Source organism: Lepisosteus platostomus, chromosome 5 (genome assembly GCF_059453375.1).
Source record: "Lepisosteus platostomus isolate fLepPlt1 chromosome 5, fLepPlt1.hap1, whole genome shotgun sequence".
Classification (NCBI taxonomy): domain Eukaryota; kingdom Metazoa; phylum Chordata; class Actinopteri; order Semionotiformes; family Lepisosteidae; genus Lepisosteus; species Lepisosteus platostomus.
In genome coordinates this window covers 68,015,849-68,041,166 of record NC_142615.1, presented here as the reverse complement: position 1 = coordinate 68,041,166, position 25,318 = coordinate 68,015,849, and the positions used below count along the sequence as shown (strand labels likewise).

Sequence of the window (25,318 nt, the reverse complement as noted above, 5' to 3'; positions counted from 1 at the left end):
AATTACAGGGGTGTTGTCTGGAGAAAAGCCCTGTAAACAATAGAGTCAACTGAACTCTCTACACTGCGAAGTATATCTTTAACAAACTATTAACATATCAGCACCAGAGTCTTCATCAGGACAAACACACTTGGTTTAGTGAGAATCGTTACAGACAGCAGTTCCCCACCATCCTCATCCTCGTGAGGGGAGACCCTGTGTTTTACACTGGAAGAACCACAACTGGATAAACACTCACATACAGATTATAGACATTACTGTAACCATTCAAATCTGAAATACCAAGAGGTTTTAGGGCCCTGTGAATGTTCTACAAATGCAGCTCATGTTGTTGGTGTGCTAGGTAGGTGCTAATCGGTGACGCTGCACAATACAGACCAGCACTGGCTGACAGAGCTTGGAGGAGTGGACTGAAATGAGTGATGGAGGAGTTCAAATCAGAATCAAATCAAAGTTTATTTATCAAATGCACAACAATACAGCGTGCAGCAGTAGTTGCTGGCAAAGCAATGTCTTTTCCGCGAGCTCATGAGAATCACAAAATTGAGGTTATGAAAATAACATGATAATAGATGTAATAGAAATGGAATAAAACTCAGCACAAGTAGAGCTGCCGTGTGTCCATGGTGTGTGCATATATACAAGTAGTGTGGTTGTGCTGAAGACAGTGAAGGATGCCGATAGGAGCAAAGAAAAACGTCAGAAATAAAAGAGGCGTTTGCCAGCAAAGCTGAATGTCAGAGCACTGAATAAGCCAGAAAAAAACTTTAAACTGCCTCATGGAAACACGGGCGAAAAGCGAAAGAGGAATTGATGTTGGATAGTAACCAGGAATGTGTACATTATCAAAAGTAATTATTTCAATTTAGGTCCCACAACAACCGGAAACTAAAGGTTCTATAGATGAGTTTTCAGTGAGCCAAGAATGTTTTGGAGTATAGAGTGTGCTGTTGACTCTAATTTATATAGTGACAGTGTATAGTGTCCAGGAACTATCCAGCCTCTTTCTCTCCTGCTGGGAGAGACTGTGTGGTTAAGTGTATGACCTGCTGCAGTGTCTCTCTGCCTCTCTGGCCCTTGTCTCATAACACTGACTGAGCTCCTCATTCTCTCTCCTGTATCTCTCCACTGTCTCTCTCAGCTCCTCGATCTCCCTCCTGCAACTCCTGTCCTGCTGGAGTGAACTGTATTGTCAACACAATGATCTGCTGGAGAGTCTCTCCGTGTCTCTCTGCCTCCTCTCTGGCCTTTTCCTCATAGTGCTGCCTGAGCTCCTCCATCTCCCTTCTGTGTGTCTCCTCTCTCTCTCTCCTCTCCCTCTCCTGCTCCTCTCTCAGTTCCTCCATCTCTCTCTGCAGCCTCTCTCTCCCCCCTCTCTCTCTCCTCAGCTCCTTCTCCAGCTCTCTCCTCCTCCCCTCATCCCTCTCCTCCCTCAGCCTCTCCTCCAGCTCTGCTATCTGCTCCTCCAGCGCTCTGATCTTCTCCTCTCGTGTCTGGATCTCCTCCTCCATCCTGCGGAGGAAGTTCTGCAGCTCCTTCTGGTGCTTCTCCCTCAGTCTCTCCTCCTCCCTCTGTTTGCTCTCCTCTCTGTCCCTCAGGATCTGCAGTTGCCTCTGTCTGATCTGGGACTCTGCCTCCTGGTACGTCTCAGTGCTGTAGTAGCTGCCCTTGTTTCCTGCTACCAGCTCCTCTATCTTCTCCAGCAGCTCTGTGACCTGAGTGCTGCCCCTGTCCTTGTTGTTGAGGGCGTGATACCTGTTCCCACACTTCTCCAGCAGACACTGGAGCTCCCTGCTGCCTGTGTGCACAGACTCCTCCAGCGTCCTGCTGGCCAGCTCATCAGTGTGGGTGAGCAGGACCATGGTGTGTCCCAGGGCCCTCTCCCCAAATATCTCCAGGACTGTCTCCAGTGTCCTCCTCTCCTCCCCTGAGGATCGGCCCAGCGGGGTCACCAGGAGGAAGGCGTGGGGTCCCGGGGCAGACAGGTTAACACAGAGCCCCACATCCCGTCTCCTGTCCCCCTCAGACAGTCCGGTGTGAAGCCAGTCTGGAGTGTCCACCACAGTCACCCGTCTCCCGGACACTTGTCCTGTCCTCTTCCGGCTCTCCTGAGTGACCGCGGAGCTGCTGGCTTCAGAGGGAAACTCCTCTGAGCCCAGGATGGTGTTTCCTGCTGCACTCTTCCCAGCACCAGTCCTGCCCAGCAGCACCAGTCTCAGCTCAGAGGGGTGGGGCTGGAGTCTGGGTTCGACTTCACTCACTGCAACAGGAGGAGAGACAGGAGCATCAGGGAGGTGACACATGAGAGGAGACCAACCTCTCCACAGATAAGAAGGGTTCAGTTTGCTCAAGAGACAAAACTTAAAAGTCATTATGAAGGAATCTTACAGAATGAACATCTGGGAATTAACCTTGAGTATTAACTAACTACAAAGTTTTACCTGATGTTCATGATTTTTCCTTGTGTCAGATCTATTTTTTCAAAGTGACTCAAGTTTGATCTGAAAAGTCTGTGTTTATATACTGGCCTCAAGCAACAACAGTCATGCTGCAGTACTGTACTGTTACAGGGGCAGAGTGTAGAAGGACGTTAATTGAAGAAGGAGAGATAATCTCTTCACTCCAGTGAAGAACAGCACTCTAGGAGAGTGCAGTCCAGTGCAATCATCCTGCTGGTATTTCACTCTGTTCAGTAATTCTCCATCTCAACCTGTTTGACACAGATTCTACAACAGGCAGCTGCTGTTCAGTCACAGACTCACTGATCTGCAGACAAGCTGTGACGAGTCCTTCAGACTGACGTACAGAAACATCTCTTGTCTGGGATTCTAATGATCTGCTAATGGGCTCTTTCACCCACTCCTGTCCTGCTGGAGTTCAGAGCTGCCTTTGACACTAACAGATCAACTGAGGAGGCCATCGCCCCTGGTCTACACACTGCCCTCTCACACCTGGACGAGAGAGAAACGTATGTGAGAATGTTGTTGTTGATTACAGCTCAGCATTAGGCACAAATACATCCTCCACCCTGACTCTGAACACCCATTCACATCAGTGGGTCCGCAGTGGTCCAGATTGTCAAATTCCTAGGTGTCAACATCACAGGCGACCTGACCTGGACCCACCACACCAACCCCGTAGACAAGACAGCGCCTGTTCTTTCTCCCCAGACTGAAGAAGTTCAGCCTGCCTTCACACATCCTGACCAGCTTCTACAGCTGCACCACTGAGAGCATCCTAACCGGCTGCACCACTGCCTGGTGTGGTAACTGCTCCGCCCACGAGCTCAGGGTCCTCCAGAGGGTGGTGACACTGGCTCAGAACACTACCGGCTGCGCTTCTGAACACAGAGGATATCTACTGTGTTAGATGCCTCAAGTAGGCCAGGTCCATCCTCAGGGACCCCGGTCACCCTAAACACAACTTGTTCTCTCTACTACCATCTGGAAAACGGTACTGAAGTATCAGACCAAGACCACCAGGTGTCAGAACAGCTTCTTCCCCCAGGCAGTAAGACTGCTGAACAGCCAACCACAGCAGACACCTGCAGTTACCTCCTTGAACTGACAGGGGGCACTGGCACTCTCAGGACACCTACGAAGAGCACTAAATACCTCCTACCCTGTACCCTACTACTGTCAGGACACCTAAATACCTCCTATTCTTGTGTTAGTTCTACACAATCTGTGAATTGCAATTGTGTAATCTGTTGTATCCCAATATTAACCCCTATAAATTCCTATGGTTGAATCTCTCAGTTTGGTGACCAGTAAGATCAGTGACTCAGTAATACAGCATCAATCACACTCACTGAAGGGAGGTTCAAGATCTTTACTGTTCCTCCTCTTGACAGGCAGTCTGGGCTCCTCTGTCTCTTTCTCCAGCTCCTCTTCCTCCAGTGTCTTTCTCATCTTCTCCTTCAGCTCCTCTTCTCTCCTACTCCTCTTCCAACCTCTGTCTGAGCTCCTCTTCTCTCTCTCTCTCCCTTCTTTCATACTTCTGTCTCAGCTCCTCTGTCTCTCTCTGTCTCTCCTCCTCCCTCTGTCTCAGCTCCTCTGTCTCTCTCTGTCTCTCCTCCTCCCTCTGTCTCAGCTCCTCTGTCTCTCTCTGTCTCTCCTCCTCCTTTTGTTTAATATATTTTTCTAGTTCAGTGTTTATTTCTTTGATGTCAGTGGTGAAGTAAAGCCCATAGTTTCCTGCCACCATGTCCTCTATCTTCTCCAGCAGCTCTGTGACCTGAGTGCTGCCCCTGTCCTTGTTGTTGAGAACATGATACCTGTTCCCACACTTCTCCATCAGCCACTGGAGCTCCTCTCCTCCTTCCTCAATGTGCTGCTCAATGGTTGTGTGTGTCCCCCAGGTGAACAGCACTATTGTGTGTCTCCACACTCTCTCACTGAGAAGCTCCAGATGTTCCTTCACTAATCTCCAGTCTGTGTCTGAGTTCACATTAATCACCAGGAGGAGAGCATGGGGTCCTGGGGGACACAGAGACACACTGCGCACAACCTCCTGTCTGATCTGCTGTGGAACATAATCATCATCATCATAATTCCACTCATCCCAGCCTGGAGTGTTGACCACAGTGATCTGCCTCCCAGCTACTTCACCCTGTCTCTTCTCACATTCCTGAGGTTCTCCCTCAGTGTCAAACTCCTCTCTGCCCAGGATGGTGTTTCCTGCTGAGCTCTTCCCAGACCATCTCTGGCCCAGCAGCACGATCCTGATCTCTGAGAGATGCTGTGGTGCCTCATGGGAATCAGCCCGTCTCCTTCCTTTGAGAGAGGAAAATCACAGATTATTGAGATTATTTTTCTGTGTATTCTCTGTGGTATACAAACATATTCTGTTAATGTTAATCAAACTGTATTCTTACAACATTCTTATTCTGTATTCTTACAATTTATATAAAATATATATTTCTTATTTTTAACTGTTCTCTCAATAGTACATGTTTATTTTTCATCAGGATTTTGTTTCTTAGAATAATTTAACCTCACTGAAAGGTTAGATTTCTCTCATCTGATAAACACAGACATTTTTTCCCAATGTCTTCCTTGCTCATATTTACCAAGGGCGCCAATACTTCTGGAGGGCCCTGTAGAGTCCCACTAACACTCTGAGTGTCCAGTGGCAGTTCAGACACATATGGGGCTCCTGTGTTCAGTATGAACCTTTATACCACCTTATTTTAAAAACACATGTCAAAACTGTAAAATCATTCAGTCCGTCCTGATTCTTCAGTAGTGAGTCTAAAATGTCACATTTCATAAAGACATGTTTGGGACTCAGCCACCTGGCTTGGAAATCTGTGTGTTGTATAGTTTCAAACCGCTTAGAAACTATCTACTGTGATCCACACTGAAGAGAACTAGCATGATGTTAGTTTAAAATCAGTGAAACTGACAAGCTGGAGAAATGGAGTCTCTTTAGTCTGAAGGGAGTGTCCCACACTGACAGGGTGAAGATAGGAAACACAATACATACAAAATATTCAACATCCTCGGTGACAGTCAGTCATCATTAAAGACCAGTTAGATATTGACACCTCAGAGTTCTTCAGAATTAACAGTGAAACTCAAAGCAACACTAAGACTTAAAATCAGGAGTGGGAGGCTCTACTGTACACAGAGAGGGGTGGGAGAGGGGAACAAGCTGCCCGGTCAGGACAGGAGAAACAGCTGCACGAGAACCTGGAATCACTACTAATTACGGGCCAAATAAATTCCTCTGTTGTTCATCTGTACTGATTCCTCTCTGCTATTATCAGCTGTACAATAAACACGGCCTCTGAGCAACAAAAGGAAATGTTCATATCTGAGCATCATGAATACTAACAGTGTGAATCCAATACCATCAGCACACAGTCAGGTTTAACATCAACCATTCTACCTTAAATAAACACCTGATTAAAATATTTAGTGAATTCCAAACAGCTTGAGTTGACACTACCGATCCCTGATCCCTGACAAAAGAAAGTGAAAGTACATCAGCTCCTGTTTCTCTCTCCAAGTTCAGACCCTGTGTGTCTGACAGAACACACTCAGCAGACAGGAAGACACTTCTCCAGCTGCTGCTGTGCTTTGTGACAGAGAAGAGACCCTCAGTGACTCCCTTACCGACACTCTGACAGGCCGAACAAGAGAAAACTCACCAGGGCTGAGCGCTGAGCTCTCAGATGCCATCTCTCTCTCTCCTCTTCCTGCTGATCTGAGGGAGAAGGACTTTCTGTTCTCTTCAGGTAAAGGTGAGCTCACCTGACCGATGAAGACTCTACTCTGGCGCCACCTGGTGGATCAGTACAAATGAAACTTAATAAACCGCCAGGAAAATTCATAACGCATCTCTTCACTCTGGAAACATTCAACATGAAAATACTTTTCACGTGTAAACTCTCATGTGACTCGTGTTGTTTCAATAAAAGGTTTGCTCTGTCAACCTATCAGCTGCTGCAGGTGAAAGGCTCAGGAAATCCAGAAATTTTAAAAGTAACTGAGACAAATCGCACGAGTGTGTCTTAAATACAACGATTAACTGCGAATGGACTGAAAAAGACTCCGTTTTAAACTCACTTCCCCTGTGAACCTGCAGCACTGAGTCAGTGTTTTCTGAAATGTGCTCGTATTTAGAAGAGCTAATACTTCGCATGTGCATTAAACACATACTCTTTTGGGGAACAAACGTGCAAAAACAATTTAAAAGAAACGAGTAGTATTTAGGATTTAGAGAAACAGGTAAAAACATCACCAAGGACATCAGAGTCTCCTTCCCTGAGGTCGTTCACATCCAGACTCTAAAACTTCCTCAATAAAAGAGCTTTAATTTCACGGGTCCTGTGTCAATCAGCTGTTTCCTCTCGGTGCGGAGTCTTCCTCTGCAGAACACGATAAGAAGGCACTTTAAAAGGCGCTATACGAGATGAATATTAATGTCCATCTTCCATCTCACTTCAGCGTTGTTAATTTACCTGCGCAGAAATGAGGAAGTATATATATATAAACAAACTCCGTGTGTACAAAGAGTCAATCGTGCTGTTTTTCTAGAGTTTCTCCACAAAGCTGTATTCCAGACCACACGGATCAAGAGAGAGAAATTGTTCGGGGATTTAAATACGGTTTAAAAGAAACGGAGATGTTTTAAACAAGCTTCGGTGTACGATGAGCTTTCAGGAGCTGATCCTATATCCTGAAAGCGTGACTTGCGAGCAATTTCCCGATTTCAGGACCGAAAATCCAACATTTCTCGCTAAACCGACACACCGTGAGAAGAGAGAAGAGTTCAGAAGTTTCTCCTGACAGTCGGAGCGGCCGGGCCGGCGCTCTGACCGCTCCAGCAGGACTGCAGGCTCCGGTCCGCAGGTTGGAGCGCAGTTTACAGGAAAGGAGCGGAACCGGAGGAACCGGGACTCGGGAATGCGGAGGAACTGGAGGCGCAGCTGGGAGCGAGAGCCGTAATACTGCGAGAATAGGCGCCTCCGGCGACTGAGAGATTCGCACGTCCAGGACCCGCCTCGCCCGGCTCTCGCAGGGAAACCCTGTACGTCCACGGAGAGGACGGGCGGGTTCCACGAGTGTACGTGCCCAGACCACTCTGAAGAGTTTCCTCTGTGGGGCTGAGGGGAGTGTACTGGTGGTGATCGAGGCTCCAATAAATGCGGGGACTCCTATAGTAGAGATAAGACGGTAGGAGAGCTGACAGGTGTGTCTGTACGGGACTCCTATAGTAGAGATGAGACGGTAGGAGAGCTGACAGGTGTGTCTGTACGGGACTCCTATAGTAGAGATGAGACGGTAGGAGAGCTGACAGGTGTGTCTGTACGGGACTCCTATAGTAGAGATAAGACGGTAGGAGAGCTGACAGGTGTGTCTATACGGGACTTGTTTAGTCGAGACGAGACGGTAGGAGAGCTGACAGGTGTGTCTATATGGGACTCCTATAGTAGAGATAAGACGGTAGGAGAGCTGACAGGTGTGTCTGTACGGGACTCCTATAGTAGAGATAAGACGGTAAGAGAGCTGACAGGTATGTCGATACGGGACACCTATAGTAGAGATAAGACGGTAGGAGAGCTGACAGGTGTGTCTATAGGGACTCCTATAGTAGAGATGAGACGGTAGGAGAGCTGACAGGTGTGTCTGTATGGGACTCCTATAGTAGAGATGAGACGGTAGGAGAGCTGACAGGTGTGTCTATACGGGACTCCTATAGTAGAGATGAGACGGTAGGAGAGCTGACAGGTGTGTCTGTACGGGACTCCTATAGTAGAGATGAGACGGTAGGAGAGCTGACAGGTGTGTCTGTACGGGACTCCTATAGTAGAGATGAGACGGTAGGAGAGCTGACAGGTGTGTCTATAGGGACTCCTATAGTAGAGATGAGACGGTAGGAGAGCTGACAGGTGTGTCTGTACGGGACTCCTATAGTAGAGATGAGACGGTAGGAGAGCTGACAGGTGTGTCTGTACGGGACTCCTATAGTAGAGATGAGACGGTAGGAGAGCTGACAGGTGTGTCTGTACGGGACTCCTATAGTAGAGATGAGACAGTAGGAGAGCTGACAGGTGTGTCTGTACGGAGACCGTTTTAACTGTGCATGTGTAGCAGTTATTGAATATGAATGTGTGGTTTATTTTGGATTGTATTGAGAGCAAACAATTATATCAGCAAACAAATGAAATAAATTTTGATATAATATAATCTGCATTTTTATAAACACATGAGTGAGTGGGATATGTTTTGTGACGTGTTATAAATGATACATGTTGTGATGTGTGATAATGTACCTGGGCAATAGAGTGATGTGCGATGTTTTTCTTGTTTTTTGTAATATAATGTTTTTATTTTCTTTTTTTGTTGGCATTCTGTTTAAATGTACAGGAGTGCTGGGTAGTCCATACAAAATTCCCTCAAGGGACAATAAAATCTTATCTACAGTATATCATGATTAGATGTTACATCAGCTACAATTGTGTTTATACTGTGTGCATGTGGTGATGGGTATCCTACAGACAGGACTCAGTACAGTCTATAACAGCACAGACTCATTTATATACACTGTGTGCTTGTGGTGATGGGTGTAGTGATTCATAGCCGTTCAGGAACGCCAAATATGTAACGTTGCCATAGCCAAAATGTAATGTAGTGGCTCTCTGAAGGCACCAGTTCTGTAGGGTTTGGGCATTTACTGAGACAATTATTAATTGTAGCAGTAAATCACAAAGTTGATTCTTTTGATGGCTTTAGAATCCAACCATGTGACATAACTCAAACAACGCACACACAGAGGTACTAATACACGAGGATACATTTATTAATACATAGAATATGCATGTAAACCTAACAGATCTTATCGAGAGGGTTATCAGAATACAAAAGGTATATTCGGTCAGTTACAAAGAGTTACATATATCAAGAGGACATACGTTCAGTATATCATTCATTAAGACCGTTTCGTAAATGAACTTGGTTATAACTTCTACATTAGATACTCAAAACAAGTACATAACTCTTAGGAATTAAATTGATATCAACTGGTTGGGATAACAATTGAATTCTCGAGCTGTAATGCATTGAAGTTGAATACTCATCCAATCTTTGGGGATTCAGATCTCCTGCGGGCACAAAGAAACAGTTGCAGGCTTGTTGCTGTCCAATCCGCGCTCTCTGGCTCGGTGCCAGGCTGTGCTGTGCGGCTTGCGACGGTGCGCTGCTGATGCTCACTGACCGGCTAGTTAGTGTTGGCTTTAACTAGCAAAGTTTGTGCACAGGAGAAAAGATGACTGTGGGTCCCAGCAATTTAGGAAGAGGACCGGTTCGTTCCTGATGAAGAGCTAGTTCTGAATAGTGATTCAGCTGTCCACAGTTCCGACCTGTTCACGAGGCCTACTGCTGGTGCTAACCTCGGGTGGATCCTCTGGTTATTCTCTGGCAACCTCCGCTCTAGACTCTTAGAACAAAGGAAAGTTCTGGCACTCGGACACACTGGCCGTTCCGTGGTTGTCCGGGCTGAGTCTCAGGATGGTCAGGAGGCACGCTGCGAGAATGTCCTGCCCTTGGGAGCCTTCTGCTCCTGGGCCGTCCTGCCCTGGAATTCTCCTTTGAATTCCCTTTTGAATTGTCCACTGAATCCTCCTGAATCCCTTCTGAATCTCCCTTCTGAATCTTACAGGCTCTCTATGTTGCCTGTTTTCACCTGGAGGAACTTCAGCTCATTGATTGGCTGAAAGTTCCATGGGCATCAGAGTCCCACGTGGGTTACTCGGCCCTACCAGTCCCTGATTGGTTGATCAAGGTGAGATATGAGTCACTTAGTCCTGACACTTAGTAATGAAGTCCAGATGTCCAACTGGCACTCCCTAGACAGATAGGCGCCAATGGATGACCATTGATCATGATAGCCAGGCTTAGCTAAGTGCATCCCCCTTTGGGAGCTGTCTTTTATCAAAGGAACCCTAAATCAGCCTGCATGGTTTCTCTGTGGCTGCACCACAGAGATGAACAGAGAAATGAGGCCTAATTTGGGAAAGCTCAGAAACACTTAATTCTGCCTTATTAATAAGCCTCACCGCTACATGGGTATCCTACAGACAGGACTCACTACAGTCTATAACAGCACAGACTCATTTATATACACTGTGTGCTTGTTGTGATGGGTATCCTACAGCTACAAACAACACACAGGTGTCACAGGTGTGGAGGTAAAAACTCAGGTGTATCCCCAGTGTGGGAGATGAGATGTCACAGGTGTGGAGTTAAAGACTTTTCCTGGAGGTACAAACACTTACTTTGGTTCTGCTAACTTCATCAGGCTCATCTCCCCCTGAGAGTGAGCCCCCAGTCTCAGGTATCCAGAGTGACAGATGTGTCTGTCTCAGTATCACAGGTGGTACAAACTGTTGAATACAACTGTCTGATCTTCTGAGAGGACCTGGCTGCTGTTTTGACACCATCGTCATGATTATGGGCTTGTGCTGGATCTGGTGTGATGCTGCTCACTGTGTTTAGAGTCCGCTGTGACTCTCGCGCCGTGCGGACATCTGGGTTCCTCTGCGTGTTCAGGATCCCTGTTTCCTGTATTTTAGAATATTTACTTCATATCGAAGTCTTATCACACTGCTGGAGAAAGTATGGATCATCCTGGATCAGAAGGGACAGGCAGTGAATCCGAGAGGACTCTGTTCCTGTTATGAACTCATGACTCGCACTGATACTCCTACATCCTCTCCATCTTCGGGAAGGACATCAGCGAGAACATCCTTGTCGTCATCACATTTTTGGACGGGAAGGACTTCCCCATCCTGGGCGACATCAAAGCCGCGGGCCTGCCCTGCCGCAAGAACCGGAAGGGCAAAGCGACGCACTTCGGATTCAACAACTCCGCCCTTTACACCTTTGGACTGCAGGACACTGAACATGTTTAACACCGCCTGAGAACTACTGCAGGAAACTCCATCTTGCGTTAAATCTCGAGTAAACCAAAACACAGAATAATGTTCGGGTTTCGTAAAATAACTGTTCCTAAAAGTTCAACTGAAATAAAATAATAACTTAGTTCTACTCAATCCCTTAGTTTTAAAATCTACAAAAATCATTTTACATTCTCTAAATTCAAAGCTTTCCTTCCACCAGACCTCCAGCCAGACTGATGTTGGCCTCTCTCTCATGCTGTCGAGATAAAGCTGCCTTTCAAATCAATCGGCATCCTGCTGCGACAGATGATTTAATGTCCACAGGGGAAAGTGTGGTTATAGATTATAAAGACCACAGGACACCTCAGGGTTTGCAAACAACGGTCAGACGAGAGAAGGCGTCTCTGCCTTTCCTGACCACATCTCCTTAGCAGAAGATCTGAACACAGATCAAACGCTTCTAAGGAACAGCCGCTTCAAGAACAGTTCTCAACACGTCAGTGTGAATTTCATATCGCATTTCAATGTTTTTTGTCTGGCGTCTGTACTTGGTAGATCCATACACTGGTGAAAAATGAAAAATACCTTTCCTCTGAGTGACCTGTCGTGCTCTATTTCTGGGTGAGGAGACCCAGGAGACAGAGGCTCCGGATCCAGGAACGCACACAGCAGTGACACGGGCACACGCAGTCACATGGGGACACCACAAGGGAACTCACAGCAGATGATCGCTCGACGGCACCGCAGCCGAAACACGGGGTCAAGCCCCGAGAATTTCACAAGGACTCCAGGATAGGAGTAATGTGAACTCCAGGATAGGATAGGAGTAATGTGAACACTTGCACTAGACCTGGTCAGGATTCTGGCTGCAGCATTTTGGACATACTGCAGTTTGTTCAGAGTAGATTTAGTTCCCCCGACGAGTAGAGCATCACAGTAGTCAATTCAAGAGAATACAAATATGTTGATCAGCTTTTCAGCCACAGTTAATGATAGCATAGGGCGTAATCTAGCGATATTTCTAAGGTGAAAAAAAAGATGTTTTGACAGTATGCTGCACACGTGGGTCGAATGTTAAGCCAGAATCGAATATAACCCCAAGGTTCTTCAATTTTGAAGCTCAAGTACAGAGCCATCTACAGACAGAGTTAAAGAACTGGCTTTACGAAGTTGATGGGGGGTGCCAATAAGCATGACTTCAGTCTTGTCACAGTTAAGATGAAGGAAGTTTTGAGTCATCCGAATTTTTATGTCAGAGATGCAATTAGATAGAATAGAGACAGCCACATCAGTGTCAGGTTTGGTATGGATGTATAGTTGAGTATCATCAGTGTAAAAATGAAAGCTGAGGCCATGTGATCTTAAAAGCTGACCAAGTGGGAACATGTAAATGCTGAAGAGCAAGGGGCCCAGTATTGAGCCCTGAGGAACACCAGACTTGACAAGACCAATTTCAGACCTGTGCCCATTGAGAGAGACAAAGTGACAGCGATCGGTGAGGTAAGATTTGAACCATTTGAGGGCAGTGTCAGAAACTCCAAACACAGTCTCAGGACGAGAAAGTAAGATGTCATGGTCAACAGTGTCAGAAGCAGCACTGAGATCAAGAAGGATGAGTATAGAGAGGGAACCAGAATCAGAAGTTCTTAGATGATCGGTGGTGATGTAACTGGAGTGTGACAGCACGTTCTAGACTTTTAGGAAGAAAGGGTCAGTTGGAGATGGGGTGAAAATTAAGATTGTCGAGAGCCATGTTAGGCTTTTTTGGCAAGGGGGTAATGGCAGCAGTTTTGAGGACTGTTGGTATAACACCAGTGCTCATGGATTCATATATAATATTGAGGACAATGGGACAGAAAGAAGAGAAACAGGACTGGAATAAAGTGGTGGGAATGGGATCTAAAATAGATGTGGTGGGTTTCATGCTTCTAGTTTATTGAGGGATGCTGAGTCAAGAAGAGAGAAGGGAACCAGAGAAGTTGGATGAGGAGGGAGGAGGTATGGAAATGATATGTGCAGTGGAGAGAATGTGATGTGCGTGTTGAAGATAAAATTGTGCAAAAATCGTTTTATCCTTGAGCTCAGGGGGTTTGAGGTGAAATTGTGAAAAAGTGTTTATCATTGAGCTCGATGTGTTTGAGGTCAGATTGTGTAAATGTGTGTTTTTGACATTGTGCTCAGGGTGTTTGAGGTATAATTGTATAAAAGTCTTTTTATCTTTGAGCTCGGTGGGTTTGAGGTCAAATTGTGTAAAAAGTGTCTATCATTGTAAAATTGTGTAAAAGTGTCTGTATCATTGATCTCAACGAGTTTGAGGTAAAATTGTGTAAAAGTGTCTATCATTGAGCTCGGGGGGTTTTTGATGAAATTGTTTAAAAGTGTCTTTTTATCATTGAGCTCCCGGTGTTTTGAGGTGAAATTGTGGAAAAATGTCTATCAATGAGCTCGGGGGGTTTGTGGTAAAGTTGTGTAAAAGTCTTTTTATCATTGTGTACAAGTGTGTTTTTATCATTGAGTTTGGGTGGTTTGAGGTAAAATTGTGTAAAAGTGTCTTTTTATCAATGAGCTTTGGGGGGTTTGTTGTGAAATTGTGTAAAAAAGTGTCTTTATCTTTGAGCTCAGTGGGTTTCAGGTAAAATTGTGTAAAGTTTATTTTTATCATTGTGCTGGGAGGTTTTGAGGTAAAATTGTGTCAAGTGTCTTTTTATCATTGTGCTCGGGGGGTTTAAGGTAAAATTGTGTGAAAGTGTCTTTTGATCATTGTGCTCGGGGGGTTTGTGATAAAGTTGTGTAAAAGTCTTTATCATTGTGTACAAGTTTGTTTTTATCATTGAGGTTGGGGGGTTTGAGGTAAAATTGTGTAAAAGTGTCTTTATCATTGAGCTCGGGGGGTTTGTGGAGAAATTGTGTAAAAGTGTCTTTTTATCATCGTGCTCAAGGGGGTTGTGGTGAAATTGTGTATAAAATTTTTTGTCATTGAGCTTGCGGTGTTTGAGGTCAAATTGTGTAAAAGTGTCTTTTAATCATTGAGCTCGGGGGCTTTGTGGTGAAATTGTGTAAAAGTGTCTATCATTGAGGTAAAATTGTATTTTTATCATTGTGCTCGATGGGATTGTGGTCAAATTGTGTAAAAGTGTCTTTTATCATGGAGCTCGACGGGTTTGAGGTAAAATTGTGTAAAAGTTTCTTTATCATTGAGCTCAGGGGGTTTGTGGTGAAATTTTGTAAAAGTGTATTTTCATCATTGTGCTTGGGGGGTTTGTGGTGAAATTGTGTAAATGTCTTGATCATTGAGCTCGTGGGGGTTGTGGTAAAATTGTGTAGAAGTGTCTTTTTATCATTGAGCTCGGGCTGTTTGAGGTGAAATCGTGTAAAAGTGTCTATCAATGAGGTAAAACTGTGTAAAAGTGTCTTTTTATCATTGAGCTCAGGGTGTTTGTGGTGAAATGGTGTAAAAGTGTCTATTTATCATTGTGCTCGCGGTGTTTGTGGTAAAATTGTGTAAAAGTGTCTTTTTATCATTGTGCTTGGGGGTTTTGTGGTGAAATTGTGTAAAAGTGTCTTTTTATTATTGTGCTCCAGGGGTTTGTGGTGAAATTGTGTAAAAGTGTCTATCATTGAGCTCAGGGGGTTTGTGGTAAAAGTGTCTTTATCATTGAGCTCGGGGTGTTTGTGGTGAAATTGTGTAGAAGTCTTTTTATCATTGTGCTTATGGGGTTGTGGAGATATTGTGGTTTTTAGGTGTAAAAGTCTTATTGTTCACACGTTGCTGCTGTGATGTGGCCTTTCGCCTGTAGGTGGCGCTCTTTCCAGTCATTTTTAAATGTTCCAGTCCTGATGGATGACTATACACATCCTCAGTCAAGGGGAATATCTAATTAGTTACTCTCCAAATAGCATTTTTGTATGAAACATTTAAAGAAATCGACAACCACTTTTCAAAACGCACAATAACACAGACTGGCATGTTTGACAACGAGTAAATAAGAGAAAGGCGAAACGAGAATTCACCATCACTTTCTGCATGATTACCGTGACCTGTCCTGATCATGAGAAGTCTCAGACGCGTCTCTTCACCAGACAGTTTAATACAGCAGTTCTACATGGGACCGGTGTGAGAGTATGTGGGTAACAGTGATGGCTCTCTCTGCTGTACTGCTGTGGCCCTCCCTCCTGATGACAGAATCGTCTCACACTTCACCTTCACAGACACAAGCTCCATGTGTTTGTGGTGAAATTGTGGGTCTGTTGGTGTAAAGTTTATTATTGAGCTCACTGAACTGATCTCGAAGGCCACTTTAATTTCAGTTGGCGTCTGAGATTTTGAGTGAAATTGTAGTTTTGTTGGTTTAAATGTGCTGTTTCTTTGACTTGCCGGCTTGTTTAGCTGATATTTGTATTTCCTCCTCCTGAAGGAAAGATATCAAGTGTTTTTTTAATGAAATTGTAGGATACCGGTGTGACGAAGTGGCTCCGGTTTCGCTGCGGCTCATGTCAGATCCAGGGCTGATAGAAACAGTTTGATCAATAAATGAACTTAAAACCGGGATTCACACATTTGCTGCACTTCCGCTGAACAGAGACGACGTTTTCAAACCGTCTATATTGGAGGTTTGCATCAAAACTGCTAAAATCGACAGAAACAATGTCGAAAAAAAATGTTTTCGAGGTTTGCTTCGGTTCAGATGACACATCAAATACAGTAATATGGTATAAAAATAAGTGACAGGAAATACGCTGTGCTGAAGCTCTGTATGATGACGTGTTCTTGCAGGTTTATTTGAGTTCAGGTAAAGAGAAATGAAAGTTTTATAAACACTTATTTCGGAGGTGTGTTTCACTCCAGGGGAAGTGAGCAGAAACTAAACCAAAGAAATGCAAGAACAGGGCGTACAGATGCGTTATGAAAGGGTGTTCTGGATGTTTGACTCAAAAACAACTATATAAAAACCGAAAACAGGAGATCTGCAGGTTGTCCGTTAAACCTTGAAGTTTATTAAGTAGTGATCAGCAGTAACTTACTGGTTTGCCCCGGTTCTTGTCTTCCAGTTCAGGACTTGTGCTGGGGAATGAGTGTGGTCTGTGGGCTCTGGCGGGAACAGTCACACTGTGGGGATGGGGGTATCCTGTTCCTGCTCTGATGTTCTCTCCTGGAACCTCCATTAACATGTGATCTCAAGAAAAGAGTGAATGATTGGCTTTGAGTGCCTTGTGAAATTTTCTGGGCTCGACCCCGTGTTTCGGCTGCGATGCCGTCGAGCGATCATCTGCTGTGAGTTCCCTTGTGGTGTCCCCATGTGACTGCGTGTGCCAGTGTCACTGCTGTGTGTGACAGTGGATTCCTCTCCGTCGCCCCTCAGGTGTTCCTGGGTCTCCTCTCCGTGGTGCAGCTGGACTGTAAAGAGTGCGCTGGAGAGGATTGAGCTGCTGCGGTGGAGGAGTGTGAGATGTGCTGAGTGTGAGATTGACGAGCGCAGGCGAGCGGCGGCTCTCGCCTTCCTCCCGAACTTCGGTCTGAAACCTCACGAACGCTCTCGGCAAGGTGTCACTGTCCTGCAGTCCAGGCTCTCACTACGGAGCTCGCCAGTTTGACGTCTTGAGCGGTTTTTCTCAGCCTCTCGTTTCTCTCCCTCACGATCCTGCGCTCCTCCGGCAGCAGTTTCTCGTTGTTGGCGATCTTGGCGAGGATCTCGGCGTGCTGTTTCATCTTGCGCAGGTCGGCGATGCGGTCCTCGAAGCCCGGGCGGGCCTCCTCTTCCTCGTTGCGGATGAGCAGCTCGATGTAGGCGGCCGTGGACAGAGCGTTGGGCTTCAGGGCGATCTCCTTCAGTCGCGCCAGGCAGTTGGAGGACAGCCTGATCAGCTGCATGATCCGGTCCTCGATCGTCTCAAAGTCCATTTCGATTTTCTCGAGCATCTCCTTCGTCGACATGAACTTGCCGGAAGCCTTAACGAAGTTGTCCTTGAGTTCTTTGACTGTTTTCATGACCTTCACCACTTCGTACTCCCACATCGTCATCTCGGATATGTGAGCGGAGTAGTGGCAGTTACCTGGAGAGATCACACAGAATCCAGCATCATCCATGACGGCGCAGAGATTGATTTCTCCTGGCGTGGGAAGGAAACATCCTGAATGGCACGAAACCAGACAGTTGTTGCAGTTTGTTGATAGATGCTTGGTGTTCTTCCGTTTCGGGACCAGCTCCTCGATCTCCGTCTCGAAGTTCTTGTTCTGCTCCATGTTGGCCTGCTCGTTTTCCAGACATGCCCTGATCTTCTTCATTTCGCTCAGCTTCGCCAGCCCGGCCGAGATCTGAGGCAGCAGGCTCGCCATCGCCATCTCCAGCCTCTCGCGCTCCTCCAGGACTTTCTTCGTCAGCGCCAAGTCCTTCCCCTCTGTCTTCTCCAACGTTTGGAAAAACCTCTTCAGCTGCTTCACGTTGTTCGTCCAGACAATTTTCTCCAGCTTGTTGTCGTCCTCTTCCTCGTTGACGCTCCCGGAGCCCTCCCCGTTGGAATCGGTGTCGGGCCTCTCGTTTTGCGTGTAAAGGGCGGAGTTGTTAAATTCGAAGTGCGTCGCTTTGCCCTTCCGGTTCTTGGCACCGCGCGATATAATCATCCATCTCGTCTAAAATACGCTGCGATCGGCGAACTAACCCGATGCTGACGATTGTGGCAGGTCACCTCAGTGTGAGTCTGGAATCAGCTGGATTCAGTGAGTCTGGAATCACCTGGAATCAGTGTGTCTGTCAGGGTCATACAGCTGAAGACAGGTCACCTCAGTGTGAATCTCTCACCTGGAATCAGTGTGTCTGTCAGGGTCATACAGCTGGAGACAGGTCACCTCAGTGTGAATCTCTCACCTGGAATCGGCAGTCATACAGCATCCCCAGCTGGAAGGGGCGTCCGAGTGTGGCCACCTCGATGGTTTCTGAGGCCGACATAGCTCTGGAACCTGGGTTCGTTACTGAAATCAAACCTAACACAGAGATGTTAAATGATTAACATCACAACCTTTGTACATGATTTCAAAGTCATGCACCAACCTGGCTTGATCATGTTGATAAAATGCTGCGTTTTGACATTCTGTTCTTAACAGCCGTATCAGCTGGACAGATAAAAGTGCAAAGATCATTGTTTTTATTGTTGGCATAGCAGGTATAAGGCTCCACTGGAGCCATAAAACATTGTGCATTATAAAACGATATCTATGTACCATTATACAATCTGTTTGAATTTGGTCTTTGCACGTAAATCTTACTGTAACCGAAACAGGAGCAGAACTGGAGGTCAACATCTGTGGAGTTGCAGAGGAAGACGTACTGGTCTTGAATTTGAGCAACTCTGAATTTTTCTTCTTTAACAAGTGGATAGCAGGAAGAAATCAATCCCTTCAGCTGAATTGTCCTGCCTCTTAAAAACAGTTTCGCCTTGAAACCAAGCATTAATTTTGACAACAAATCTTAGGTTTGGGCAACGAGCAGAAATGCATTTATTTGGTCTTTGCACGTAAACCTTACTGTAACCGAAACTGGAGCAGAACTGCAGGTCCGCGTCTGTGGCGATGCACTAATGCACTACCGGTACGTTGTAGCTGCTTGACCCTTTTGTTCCTCTTCGTCGTCTTATTCTAAGCCCTTCCCTCTCTGGCAGCTACCACGCGGGGCGCCTGACCTGGGCGACCATGGAGCTGTGAAAAATAGAGCCGAAACCTACTGTGCTCTTGGTGTCGTGCGTCGAACGGCAGCGGTTTCCTGCTTTTTCCAGGCCTCTTCTGCAGTCGGTGGCCCTTGTGGTCCCCTGAGCCAAGAGCTCAGGGATTCGCTCCCTGTATGTGCTGGAAGCCCCACCTCCACCGAGAGATGGCAGGGTGTCCTTTTGGACTTTGCACTGATGTGGAATTAAAACTTAAATGTCGCCCTGTTCGTCAGTAGTCTGCAGTCCTCTCTGTTAAACTGTCAAGGTGCTGTCCAAAAATTCCATTATTACACTAGAGACATAGTAAAATAAAAAAAAGCTAACAGCAATCATCTAACAAAAGAGGTTGTTGATGGAGATGCCAGTAAACCCTGGTGTGTCTGCAGCAGGGCTGTCCAGTCCTGGTCCTGGAGGGGTCAGACAGTGTGTCCAGTCCTGGTCCTGGAGGGGTCAGTCAGTGTGTCCAGTCCTGGTCCTGGAGGGGTCAGTCTGCCCCCTCTCAAACTGGTGGAGCAAAAGTTTCTAGCACCTTCTGTGCTCCCCTGTCCCCTCCGACACCCCGCCAGCTCCCAGATCATTCCCCTGCCTCCAGCAGCCACCTTCCGGACCGGGCTGGGCGGACGACCGCAGAACTGGCGCTCGGGGGGAGCCGGGCCGCGTCACGACTGCGGGCGCCACGATCACAGCCAGTTTCACATCGATCGCCGTTCCGGGGCGACCTGTTTGTTCTGTAGTGTGAACAGTGACACGCACGCGCGCGACATGAGATCATTAAAACAGACAGACGTGAGAACCTCCGCGCACACACGCCGAGCGAGCAGCAGAGTCATTTCTCCTCCCCGCCGTTAGTGACGCAGGTCCGCTTGTCCACGAGCCGCTGAGGTCCGATCACGCGGCCCTCGCGTCTCTCCTGCACACCGGGGCGCAGAGACGAGGAGCCTGCAGGATAGGAGAGAGCAGAGAGACGAGGAGCCTGCAGGACAGGAGAGAGACGGGTGAGCCTGCAGGACAGGAGACAGGAGAGAGTCGGGTGAGCCTGGAGGACAGGAGACAGGAGAGAGAAAAGACGGGTCAGCTTACAGGACAGGAGAGAGGAGAGAGACAGGTCAGTCTGTACGACAGGTACACCTGGGGACAGGAGAGAGCAGAGAGACGGCTCAGCCTACAGGACAGGAGACAGGAGAGAGACAGGTCAGTCTGTACAACAGGTACACCTGGAGAGAGACAGGTCAGCCTGCAGGACATGAGAGATAGACAAGTTCATGAGAGACGAAATTCAGACACTGATGGACACATTCCTAAACACTCCGTATCAAACCAACAAACTAAGGATGAACTTGGCCACACAAAAACTAAATCACCTATTCCACAAACTAGCATCAAAATCTAAGCTAAAAACAACTAAAAAAAACTACCAAAAAACAAAAGCAAAAGAAAAGTGGTTTGATACGGAGTGCAAAAACATCAGAAATGCACTACGAAAAGTCTCAAATGAAAAACACAGACAACCACACAACACAGATCTGCGACTCAGGTACTGTGACATGGTAAAACTTTACAAACACGCGCTGAAAAAGAAAAGAAACACATACATAAACAAACAACTTGCAGAAATTGAGGAGTCACTAAATCAGAACTGTTTCTGTGAGAAGTGGAACAACTTAAACAAATCAAAACCAGAAGAATTGGCCATCCAAAATGGAACAATCTGGCAAACATACTTTGAAAATCTCCCAAATACAAATCAATCAGACCAAAACCACTTTTGAAAAACTCAAATTTTGGAATTGGCTATCAAAGACAACCAAAACCCCTAAGACTCCCCAATCACTGAGCAGGAGCTACTGGACAAACTCCAGGCCCTCAGACCACGCAAAGCCTGTGGCCATGATGGAGTCATAAATGAGATGCTGAGACACAGCAGCCCAAAGTTGCAACAAGCCCTGCTCAAACTCCTCAATCTCATCATGACAGCTGGATGTTTCCCCGAGGCCTGGAACCAAGGACTGATCAAGCCCATCTATAAGAGTGGAGATAAACTCGATCCCAACAACTACCGGGGCATCTGTGTGTACAGGAACCTGGGGAAGGTATTCTGCAGTATCCTAAATACACGAATACTGGCCTTCCTTACCGAACACAATGTCCTGAGTAAAAGTCAGATTGGCTTCTTGCCAGATCACCGCACATCTGATCACATTTACACCCTACACACACTGATAAACAAACACGTCCACCAAAAACACAAAGGAAAAATTTTTGCCTGCTTTGTCGATTTCAAAAAAGCATTTGACTCGATTTGGCATGAGAGATTGTTTTACAAACTACTCCAAAGTGGCATAGGGGGCAAAGTGTACGACATAATTAAATCAATGTATTCAGAGAGCAAATGTGCAGTGAAAATTGGAAACAAAAGGACTAAATTCTTCACCCAAGGCCGCGGGGTGAGACAGGGCTGCAGCCTGAGCCCAACACTGTTCAAAATCTATATCAACGAATTAGCAGGAATGTTGGAGCAGTCTGCAGCTCCTGGTCTCACACTACACGACACAGAAATCAAGTTCCTGCTCTACGCAGATGACCTGGTCCTGCTGTCGCCCACAGAACAGGGGCTGCAGCAGAACCTGGCACTGCTGGAGCAGTACTGTCAGACCTGGGCACTGACAGTCAATCTGGACAAGACCAGAGTTATGGTTTTCCAGAAGAAAGCCAGACCTCAGGGAAACAGGTACAAATTCACACTGAACAACAACACATTGGAGCACACATCCAGCTACACATATCTCGGTCTCACCATCAGCTCTTCCGGGAGTTTTGACCTGGCAGTGAAGACACTGAGGAAGAAGGCACTCAGGGCTTTCTACGCAATAAGAAGGAGGCTCTTCAACATCAACCCACCAACAAGAATCTGGCTCCAAATATTTGAAAGTGTAATCCAACCCATTGCCCTATACGGCAGTGAAGTGTGGGGTCCCCTCACAGACCAGGATTACACCCAATGGGACAAACACCCCACAGAAACTCTGCACATGGAGATCTGTAGAATCATCCTCCGTGTGCAGAGAAAAACGCCTAACAACGGGTGCAGGGCCGAATTAGGCCAGTACCCACTATTGATAAACATACAGAAAAGAATATGAAAGTATTGGCTACACCTAAAAAACAGCGACCAAAATTCCTACCACCACAAAGCCCTGCTGAGCCAAGAGCTGAGCCCAAAACAGAGCCCCCTGAGTCAGCTGGTCCTGAGGCTCACCGACCTGAGCCACACCGACACTAACCAGCCTCAGGACAGCACTGCTAGAGCACCACAACCCAGACTCAAGCACATCACAGCACAGATCAAACAGCAATATCTGTGTTTTAGTGTTTCAACTAAAATGGGACAGTACTGTGTTCAGTGTGTGATCACAGTGGCACAGTTCTGTGTTCTGTGTGTTACCAGTAGGACAGTACTGTGTTTGGTGTCTGAACACAGTGGGACAGTAGTGTGTTCGGTGTGTGATCACAGTTGGACAGAACTGTGTGCATTGAGCAATTACAGTGTCACAGTACTGTGCTCAGTGTGTGCTCAGAGTGGCACAGTACTGTGCTCAGTGTTCGATCAGAGTGGCACAGTACTGTGTTCACTGTGTGATCACAGTGGGACAGTAGTGTGTTGAGTGTGTGATCATACAGGGGCGCTAGTGTTCAGTGAGAAATAATAAATAATAAAGTAAATAATAACAACGTAACGTGGTTTTCGGCACGTCTACCTAGGCTGCAGTTACTCCTGCATTATGTTTCATGTAAAAGTCTTAGCTTAGATTTTGTTTGCAAAAGACAAGCAAAATCTTTAAATGCAAATAACAAAAACTAGACACAACCGCAGTCCATACGAGGCCCCCTGCTACACTTTCACTGTTAATTCATTAAAGCCCATATTATCTGTGCTTTCCCTACGATAAACAACTGCACCTGAATTGACACATCTCTTCTTGCTGAGTCCTTCGCACAACAAACGAAATTTCTCACCGGTCAGAGACAACAATTCTAGTGGAGCATATCCTGTCTTTGACAGGACTTGTAGTGTTTTTAGAGAAACCAACAAGGTCAGTTCTATTCCTTGTGTTTATCACCGTCGGAAATTACTCTCCAGTCATCTGATTTGTACACCGTGTGTGCAGTTCTTGTGTGAAGGAGATTGTTACTAGTATGAGTAGTGTTATTACTATTAGTAGTAGTATCAGTATTATTACTGGTATTATCATTGTTATCAGTAGTATTAGTAGAATATTAGTATTGTTAGTGTTATTATTAGTAGTATTAGTATTATCAGTAGTAGTATTAGTAGTATTATTAGCGCTGTCAGCAACAGTAGTAGTAGTAGTAGTAGCAGTCGTATTATTAGTATTATTAGTGTTATCAGTAGTATTAGTAGTAGTAGTAGTACTATTGTTATCCGTGCATGATGCCCAAGAATAATTCCCAGATGTTCATTCTGTAAGTTGCATTCATAATGGCCAGCAGCCCCACTGGAGCCCAGCAGTGTGAGCCTGGCCAGTACCTGGAGGGGAGACTGCTGGGAAAACACTAAGGCTGCTGCTGGGAGAGGTGTGAGTGGGGCCAGCAGGGGACGCTCTCAGCCTGCGGTCTGTGTGGGTCCTGATGCCCCAGTATAGTGACGGGGACACTGGACTGTAAACAGGCGCCGTCCTGCGGATGAGACGTCAAACCGAGGTCCTGACTCTCTGTGGTCATTAACAATCCCAGGGTGTCTCTCGAGAAGAGTAGGGGTTTTACACCGGCGTCCTGGTCAAATTTCCCATTGGCCCTTACCAGTCATGGCCTCCTAATAATCCCCATCTATGAATTGGCTTCATCACTCTGCTCTCCTCCCCACTGAGAGCTGGTGTGTGGGGAGAGGACTGGGGCGTCATCCAGGTGGGGCTGCACACTGGTGGTGGTAGTGGGATCCCCAGGACCTGTAAAGAGCTGCACACTGGTGGCGGTAGTGGGATCCCCATGACCTGTAAAGAGCTCTGAGTGGAGTGTTCAGGAAAGAGCTATAGATGTGTATTATTATTATTAATATCATGCAGCCCGAACCCCAGCGAGCGTGACTCCCTGACCCTGACCTCTCTCTCCCCCAGGTGCAGAACCGCTGTTCCTGCTGCTGGTGGCCGCGCTGTGTCTCCAGATCTACTCCTCCGAGGAGCCCGGGTGTGAACCGGCGCTGCCCGCCGCCAGCTGCCCCCCCGAGGGGCAGGGGCAGGGGGGGCAGGAGGAATGGCAGGGGCTGCTGTTGCCCCACTCACCCCCACTGCCCCTCCTGGCGGGGGAGGAAGAGGGGGCAGCGGCCGAGGCGATGAAGACCGGGGAGGTGCTGCTCCTGGTCGGCGTCTCTCAGTACCTCAGCAGCAGCTCCGACCTGTGACCTGTGACCTGTGACCTGTGACCTGTAACCCCCCCCGCCCCCCTTCTGGGTGGAGTCCGACCGTGACGGGAGAGGACCTCGAGTCCGGCCCGATACCGATACCCATACCGGCCAGCCGGACCCGAACCCGAGCTCGGACCCGGACCGCTGCCACCCGGAGAGGGGAGTCCAGGACTCGTGGGCGGAGACGCCCGTGGCGCCTTATCGCTCTGTTTGTTTATTGATTGATTTCCTGCGTGGCTTATTTATTTATCTATCTTATTGACGGAGAGACTCGTGCGTCTTATTGATGGAGGGTATTTCAGTGAGAGCGGAGGTGGTGCTACTCTTCCTTCACCGTGAGGAACTGGAACGGTTCTCCATGATTTGTCATTGTATAATCGATCGGTCGATGACAGCGAGTGAAATGATCGCGGGGTGGGGGTGTTTCACTCCCTTGTCCCACCCCCACCCACAAAAACAACACCACCCACGCTCCCCGGTGAGAGACGGAGCCCTGGACTTCCGATTCCTGTTGCTCTCTTGTGTGGGAATGGCAGGCGAGCCCCAGGCGTGGACGTGTTTCTGCGTCGCTCAAGCAGACTCCCACGGACACGCCTGTGAGGTTGCGGGTCGTCTTCATTTTTAACCTTCTTGCGTTCATCGTGAGTGAGTAAGACACAGCTGGGTGAGCTCCTCCAGTCAAGACAGGAGGCTCTACTGTACACAGAGAGGGGTGGGAGAGGGGAACAAGCCGATACCCTGGCTTCTCTCCAGACAGAGCTGGGGGAGGGGCGAACAAGCCCATGAGCTGCTCA

The 25,318-nt window shown here is 47.1% G+C and overlaps 3 protein-coding genes and 1 pseudogene across 5 annotated transcripts in view; 1 reads left to right on the top strand and 3 right to left on the bottom strand.

Annotated features, from left to right (window-relative positions):
- The window catches only part of LOC148671872 (uncharacterized), a 183,987-nt pseudogene extending 176,941 nt beyond the window's left edge, over positions 1-7,046 (bottom strand). Inside the window, exons 1-3 of the transcript XR_015937093.1 lie at positions 6,748-7,046; positions 6,155-6,288; positions 3,812-4,775 (exon numbers count right to left, since the gene is read on the bottom strand). The product of XR_015937093.1 is annotated as an uncharacterized LOC148671872 (transcript). The remainder of the gene's footprint in view (positions 1-3,811; positions 4,776-6,154; positions 6,289-6,747) is intronic.
- The window catches only part of LOC148671858 (uncharacterized), a 239,517-nt gene that overhangs the window by 8,865 nt on the left and 205,334 nt on the right, over positions 1-25,318 (bottom strand). The window lies entirely within an intron of this gene.
- Positions 1-25,318, bottom strand: part of LOC148671859 (GTPase IMAP family member 8-like) — a 372,703-nt gene that overhangs the window by 154,379 nt on the left and 193,006 nt on the right. The gene's annotated exons all lie outside the window — the stretch shown is intronic.
- Positions 1-25,318, top strand: part of LOC148671865 (uncharacterized) — a 297,768-nt gene that overhangs the window by 193,523 nt on the left and 78,927 nt on the right. The window lies entirely within an intron of this gene.